The sequence below is a fragment of the Petaurus breviceps genome, unplaced genomic scaffold (assembly GCF_028583685.1).
Source record: "Petaurus breviceps papuanus isolate PSGF00001 unplaced genomic scaffold, PetGlider_PUasm1.0 181, whole genome shotgun sequence".
Classification (NCBI taxonomy): domain Eukaryota; kingdom Metazoa; phylum Chordata; class Mammalia; order Diprotodontia; family Petauridae; genus Petaurus; species Petaurus breviceps.
In genome coordinates, this window is record NW_027185784.1 from 10,365,970 (window position 1) to 10,374,073 (window position 8,104).

Below are 8,104 nucleotides of genomic sequence, written 5' to 3' on the forward strand. Positions count from 1 at the left end.
GTGTCATGGTTTGCAGCCAGCAAGTCTAGCTTTAACATCTCAAGGAGTAACAGGAGGACAGCAAAGTGGTAGCAGGGATGAGGACTCATCCAGAAGTAGGAGGTTTTATTTGGACATGAACTTGGTGGGATCATTGATATGTAGAAATGGAATTGTATCTGAGCCCACACTCCCCAGAGACTAAGGTGGTATGGAGAAAGTGTGTCCCAAGGTGTTGGGGAAGATAAGGCATATTTGTACTATTGTTTTTACTATATCTTTAAAGTAAATATCCCTTTGTAAGAATTAGTTCATGTTGATTGGTTGGATTCACCTGGGACACTAGTTGGTAGCTACTAATGGAACGGGAACACTAAATTAGAGGTTTAATCCAATAGCATTAGGGAAGAGACGTTCTAACCCCATAAAGGTACTTCTAGAACCCTGACAGGGTGATTCAACTATATTTGCTCTGGGAAAATGAGGTCAGAGTACTCACTACATCTAATAGCTTTCAGTTTTGTGGAGGTTTTCCCTTAAATTCTGTACCTGCTTCCCAAGGGAAGTTTGCATCATGGTGAGTATGAGGCTTATTTGATCACAACTCAACATGAGGAATTCTTCTCTACTTTTAACTTTCTCAAAGAAAGTCATATTAGGTTACTCTCAAATAAAGGTTCATTGTAAGTTCAATGCAAAGCCATGATAATGAAGGCAATAAAGATCTCCAAGGTGGACCTACATGGATTTGGGGTACATTTTCTGAAATTTATCCCATTGCTAATTGTTGAGTCCCTAGACCTGCCTGACTAATTTAATCATTCTGAAGTATAATAATATTATTAATACTATTATAAATTATTCATCCTTTTCTCCCCCAACAATGGAGTTTTTCTTTTGCTCAGTTAATTCATTTTTCTCTAATTTTGTAAATTATAAGGCTTCTCGTAATTTATCTTTTTTAAAAATAAGGAGGCAGCATTATCTTTTTTTCTCATATTTATAATCTGTTGCTATGGGTGCAGTTATGGAGTCACCAGCAGAGGATTATGTGATCCAAGAACAGTCAAGGCAGAAAAATTATCTGTAAGAACAAGCAGTACATTAGCATATGTGTATAGGTTTCAACCCACCCCATCCAAACTTTAAGCACACCTAGTATTGGAAAGCAGTCCATAAGTACTTACCAACCAGTGTGCTAGGCATGACAGAGTAAGAAGAAGCAAGAAACGTAGTACAATGCCTGGTGCACAGTAGGCACTTAATAAATGTTCACTAACTCATGGGATGGACCCTGATCACAAACAATTTGTCCATCTCAAGTTGAGTATGAGCTCAGTAATGAAGGCAAAGTAGTAGAGCTGCAGAGAACCAGGAAGGAAAGGATTGGACCATGATTTTCCACAAGCAGAGATAGCATTTGGCCATTGTAGGGCATTTAAGGAAAAGATAGGATGATTATTAGAGACTGTGAATGTAAACTATGACCTTATTGTCTTAAGATACTAAAAAATATTAGAACAAAATCAGGATTGAAAAAAAGGTGAAAATATAAGATTTTTTACCATTCAAAATAACTGATCTGAACTACATTAAAATCATGATAAAAAAAAAGGAAAGAAAAGTCTGGGTATCATATTTTTAAAAATCATAAGTGGAAACTGCCAAGATCTATGAGAACCAGAGGGCAACATGAAAACAGGAAGAATCAGCTTATCACCTCGTAAAAGAAATCCCCAAATAGAGACAAGAAACACAAATAGCTATTGCACTGAGCAGGTGCTGAACCACCTGTATTCCTGCCCTCTGGCAGATCACACATCTCACACATCTGCATTGATCTAGGAAATGGTAAAAGGGGTAATCAGAGTTTTGGTCTTCAGATGAACAAGATGCCTGAAGATCATTGTATCTCACTACAAAAATGTGGCAGTCACAATGTCCCAAGGAGATGGCTCTTGTCTTGATAGGGACTTTGAAATACAACCATTCTCTCTATATGTGATTTGCATTAGGCCAATTCAAATTAATGTAAAAAATTCTGAAAGAAATCACCATTCCAACGAGACACTATGTCAACTTTACTGTAAAGTATTATGTGCTCTCTTGCTCTCTCTGTCTCTCTCTGTCTCTCTGTCTCTCTCTCCCTCCCTGCCTCCCTCCCTCCCTCTTTCTGTCTCTCTCTCTCTCTGTCTCTCTCTCTGTCTCTCTCTGTCTCTCTCTGTCTCTGTCTCTCTCTCTCTGTCTCTGTCTCTCTGTCTCTCTCCCTCCCTCCCTCCCTCCCTCCCTCCCTCTTTCTGTCTCTCTCTCTGTCTCTCCCCCCCACCACTCCTGCCACTTGACTCACCTCCCACTCTCACACCCTTCCAAATAAAATAAAATAAATCCCTCCAATTGAAAGCACCACAATGGAGGTCCAGAGAGACTACCACCACTACCACCACCACCACCACCAGAGTGATGGCATGGCTTGAGACCTGCAGCAGTGAGAGAGGAGACCTCTGCTCTGCTACTCAACTACATATCCTGCCTGAGGGTCTGTTAGCCCTTGGATACTACCTATGCCTGTCCCCTCCTCTGTCAGGCCGCAATGTGTCTGCTCCCCTACTCCTGCGTGTTCCTCCTCCTCTTCTTGTTTCTCTGTTGTCAGCCCCCATGTGTCCTTGAACCATGTGCCAGCCTCCTCTCTAGGCCCCCTTCCTGCCACCTTCACTCTCTTCCTTCCCCAATTTGGTGGGCAAATTTGCATTACATAAAAATCTCTTTAGGTAGAGGTCTGCAGAATGGTCTACTTACATAAAGCAAGAAATGTCTGTATTGTAGAGATTGTTGTTTCTTTTTTCCACTGACTCTAATTTATAGCCCCATCTCTGGAAAGTACTGCTCCTTTGAAACCAGAGGCTCAAGAGACTAATAACAAGTTTCTTCCAGTCTCCAGGAATCATCTCTCCACCATTTCTTTCCATATCTCTCAGTCTCTTGATCTAGCTAGGGTTTTTTTTTTCATCTGCTGCCTTGCTTTCCTTTTTTAATAAAATTCAATTTATTTTTTGTTATATTTTAAATTCTGAACTCCCTCCCCACCTCACACCAAAGAAAGCTACCATTTGCCACAAAGATATATGTGTGTATGTATATATGTATATGTGTATATATATGTGCGTATATATATATTCTGCTCACTTCACTCTTTATTATTTCATGCAAGTCATGACCTTTTTCTAAAATCAACTAGTTCATCATTTCTTACAGTATGATAGTATTCCATCACAATCATATAGCACGACTTGTTTATCCATTCACCCAACTGGTGGGCATCCCCTCAATTTCCAGTGCTTTCCCACCAGAAAGAGAGCTGCTATAAATATTTAGAACATATAGGCTCTTTTCCTTTTTCCCCTGATCACCTTGGGAAACACACCTTTGGGCATAGTTCCAGATTGCTCTTCCAAATGGTTGTATCAGTTCACAGTTCCACCAATAGTGTATTGCTGTCCCAAATTTTCCACATCCCCTCCAACATTTGTCATTCCACCTTCTATCATTTTAGTCAATCTAATTGGTGTGAGATGGTATCTCAAAGTTGTTTCAATGTGCATTTCTCTAATCAATAATTATGTTTTTCATATGACTATATATAGTTTTGATTTCTTCATAAAAAACTACCTGACATATCCTTTGATGTTTATCAATTGGTGAATGACTCATATTCTTATAAATATGACAAAGTTCTCTATAAATATTTGAAAATTGAAACCTTTATCCAAGAAACTATCTATAAAAATGTTTACCCAATTTTCTGCCTTCCTTCTAATCTTGGCTACATTAGTTTTATTTATATAAAAACTCTTTAATTTAATGTAATCAAAATTATCCATTTTACATCTCACAATGCTATCTCTTGGTTATTTATAAATTCTTCTCCTATCCATAAGTCTGATAGGTAATATGTTCCATGTTCTTCTGATTTTCTTATGATATCTCCCTTTATTTCTAGTTATTTTTAACTTATCTTGGTAAATAGTGTGACATATTGGTCTATACCCAATTTCTGCCAGACTGCTTTCTAGTTTCCCAACAATTTTTATCAGTTAGTATATTCTCATCCCCAAAGCTTAAATCTTTACATTAATCAAACAGAAGGTTACTATAATTATTTGCTACTGTGTATTGTATGTCTACTCTGTTATACTGATCCACCTTTCTATTTCTTAAAGTACTAGTTTGGATGATTACTGCCTTAAAATATAGTTTAAAATCTGGTACTGTTAAACCTCCTTCCTTTACATTTTTTTCATTAATTCTTTTGATATTCTTGACCTTTTGTTCATCGAAATGAATTTTGTTATTATTTTTCCTAGCTCAATAAAATTTTTTTGGTAATTTAATTGGGATGGCTTTGAAAAAGTAGTTTAGTTTGGGTAGAATGTAATTTTTATTATATTTGGCTTCTCCCATCCATGAATAATTAATATTTCTCCAGTTATTTAAATCTGACTTTATTTGTATAAAAAGTACTTTATAATTATATTCATGTAGTTTCTGGGTTTCTCTTGGTAGGTATACTCCCAATGAATTGTATATTGCCTACAGTTATTTTAAATGAGATATCTCTTACCACCTCTTCTTGCAGGGTTTTGTTGGTGATATATAGAAATGCTGATGATTTATGTGGGTTTAGTTTATATTCTACTACTTAACTAAAATTATTGTTTCAACCAACTTTTTAGCTGAATCTCTAGGATTTTCCAAGTATATCATCTGCAAAAAAAGATACTTTTACTATCTTGTTGCCCATTCTGAATCCTTCTACTTCTTTTTCTTTTCTTTTTTTTAATTTTTAAAAATGTTTGGAATTATGTACAACTTTGATACAGTTTCTGGGTGCTAAGAGATACCCGTAGCCACTTCATGTAAACCAGTTACAATGTCTATCTAGAAGCACTTTTGAGAAGCTATGTGATCAGAAGCCAATTAAACCTAATGAGGGTAATCGACACCACAAAAGAGAGGTGTTTCATTTAAAGGTGTTTCCCCTACTCTATGGTATTCACATGGAGACAGAATATGGTACAGTTTCATTCATCATCTTCTTCATCATCATCCTCCTCCTTGTCTTCCTCATCTTCCTTCTCTACCATTTTCCGGGCAGTTTTAGCCGCCCCCTTTGCCCCATCGAACTTCCCTTTCGACTTAAATCTGCAACATCCTTCTCGTATTTCTCCTTCAGTTTGGCTGCCTTATTATTATAAGATTGCTTCTCATTGTTACTCAGATTGTTCCATATTTCGCCAAGTTTCTTTGCCACATCTCCAATGGATATGCCAAGGTTTGTAGACTTGAATGAAATTCTGAACAGAACAGGAAGAAGCCGGACAGTGGCCATTTAGGTGCATTAGGATCCTTCTTCTTTTTGCCACCCTCTTCTGGTCCATAGTCTTCCATTTCTCTATCATATTGTACCTTATCAATTTGGCCATCTCATCAAACTTGGACTTCTCTTTCCCTGACATAGTCTTCCACCTCTCCAAACACTTTTTAGAAAACTCTGCAAAGTTAACAGGAACCTCTGGATTCTTCTTCTTATGTTCTTCCCAGGAAGTTTGCACAAAGAAGGTGGTTTCTTGGGGTCACCTTTAGTCATGGTGAACTCTGTATTGTTCAGTCTGGGCAGGGCAGGGCACGACGCTCAGCTAAGCACTCCCCCAACCTCAGGCTAGCTGACCAGGAGAGTAGCCTTTCTTTTTCTTTTCTTAATGATTTTACTAGCACTTCTTTTTTTAAAATAATTCTTTTTTTTTAATGCAGTTGTTTTATTTATTTATTTATTTTTACTTTTTGGAGGGCAATTGGGGTTAAGTGACTTGCCCAAGGTCACATGGCTAGGTTTTGTGTGTGTGTGTGTGTGTGTGTGTTGTGTCTGAGGTAAAATTTGAACTCAGGTCCTCCTGACTCCAGGGCCGGTGCTCTATTCACTGCACCACCTAGCCGCCCCTTTTACTAGCACTTTTTTTTTTCTTTAACGTGTGCACTTTTATTTGAACTGGTCTTAAGTCAGTGTACAGGTAAAGCTCCTCTCCTCCCCCAAGTACTGGCATCAATCTCAAAACTTGAAGGGAGACTAGAAAAGTCCTTATTCACATCTATGTTGGGGGCAGGGAGGGAATTTAGGGAGCCATTCCATATGGCTGACAATTAAAAAAAAAAAGGAACAAGTATTAAGGTGAAAGATACAAAAAGTTTTTTTTTAAGGATTACATAATTTACACTTAAAGCCATACTAATACCTCCCCCCACCCCCTCTCCCTCAGGATCTGTTACATCGCTCCTCGACAGCCTTCACAGAGGCCTGTAACTGTCACAATGCATTAGATGGTATTTGGAATGACTATTAAAAAAAACAAATGTACAATCAGAGTCCTGAAGATGCCCTGGAGAACTTTGGGGATGTTTGCCTCCAACATACCTAGACTGCTCATCACCTTCACAGTTCCAGTTTTTAAATCCTGAGTCAAGCGCCAAAAACACACACACACACACACACACAAACACAAACAAATAAAGCCATGCCAATCTCATCTCTTTTTTGGGGCAATTATCATGTCATCATGTCACACCCTTTGACAAAAAATAAAAAATTAAAAAACAACACAAACAGTCCATTTAGAAGCATTTGCGGTGGACAATGGAGGGCCCAGATTCATCATACTCCTGCTTGCTGATCCACATCTGCTGGAAGGTGGAGAGAGACACCAGGATGGAGCCTCCAATCCAGACAGAGTATTTGTGCTCAGGCGGGGCAATGATCTTGATTTTCATTGTGCTGGGAGCTAGGGCTGTAATCTTCTGCATCCTGTCAGCAATGCCTGGGTACGTGGTGGTACCACCTGACAACGCGGTGTTGGCATACAAATCCTTACGGATGTCAACATCACACTTCATGATTGAGTTGAAGGTAGTTTCATGGATTCCACAGGATTCCATACCTAAGAAAGATGGTTGGAAGAGAGCTTCTGGGCACCGAAACCTCTCATTGCCAATGGTGATAACCTGACCATCAGGGAGCTCATAGCTCTTTTCCAGAGAGGAGCTGGATGCAGCGGTGGCCATCTCCTGCTCAAAGTCTACGGCGACATAACACAGCTTCTCCTTGATGTCACTCACGATTTCCCTCTCAGCTATAGTGGTGATGGACTACCTTCATGAGGTAGTCCATCAGATCATGGCCAGCCAGATCCAGACAGAGGATGGCATGGGGGAGGGCATAACCTTCATAGATGGGCATGGTGTGGGTCACACCATCACCTGAGTCCATCACAATACCAGTGGTACTACCAGAGGCATATAGGGACAGCACAGCCTGGATGGCAATGTACATGGCTGGGGTATTGAAGGTCTCAAACATAATCTGAGTCATCTTTTCTCTGTTGGCTTTGGGGTTCAGGGGCAGCACAGAGTACTCCTCAGGGGCCACATGGAGCTCGTTGTAGAAAGTATGATGCCAGATCTTCTCCATGTCATCCCAGTTGGTGACAATACCATGGTCAGTGGGGTACATCAGGGTCAGAATACCTCTCTTGCTCTAGGCCTCATCCCCCACATAGCTGTCTTTCTGGCCCATACCCACCATCACACCCTGATGTCTGGGGTGCCCAACAATGGAAGGGAAGACAGCCCAAGGGGCATCATCTCCTGCAAAGCCAGCTTTGCACATTCCAGAGCCATTGTCAACAACGAGAGCAGCAATATCATCATCCATGGCGAACTTTGAAGTGGCAAGTTTAAACTCTCAAGAGAAGAGAGGAGGTGGTGCCACACCTGGAGGCAGGGGGGAGGCAAGTACACGCTGGGTGGAAGAGCTCACAGCTCTTTTACTAGTACTTCTAATACAATATTAGATAATATTGGTGTTAATGGATATCCTTGTTTTATTTCTGATCTTATTGGGAAGGCTTCTAACTTATCTCCATTAAAAATAATGCTTGCTGATGGTTTTAGGTAGATGCTTCTTATTGTTTTAAGGAAAAATCCACTTATACCTATGTTTTCAAGTGTTTTTAATGAGAATACGTGTTGTATTTTGTCAAAAGCTTTTTCTACATCTATTGATATCATTATAACAATT

At 39.4% G+C, this 8,104-nt stretch overlaps 2 pseudogenes; both read right to left on the bottom strand.

Moving 5' to 3' along the window:
- Window positions 1–4,798: 4,798 nt before the first annotated feature.
- Window positions 4,799–5,588, bottom strand: LOC138160442 (high mobility group protein B3 pseudogene; annotated as a pseudogene).
- A 398-nt stretch (window positions 5,589–5,986) lies between these two features.
- On the bottom strand, window positions 5,987–7,865 carry LOC138160561 (actin, cytoplasmic 1-like; annotated as a pseudogene).
- Window positions 7,866–8,104: the final 239 nt, after the last annotated feature.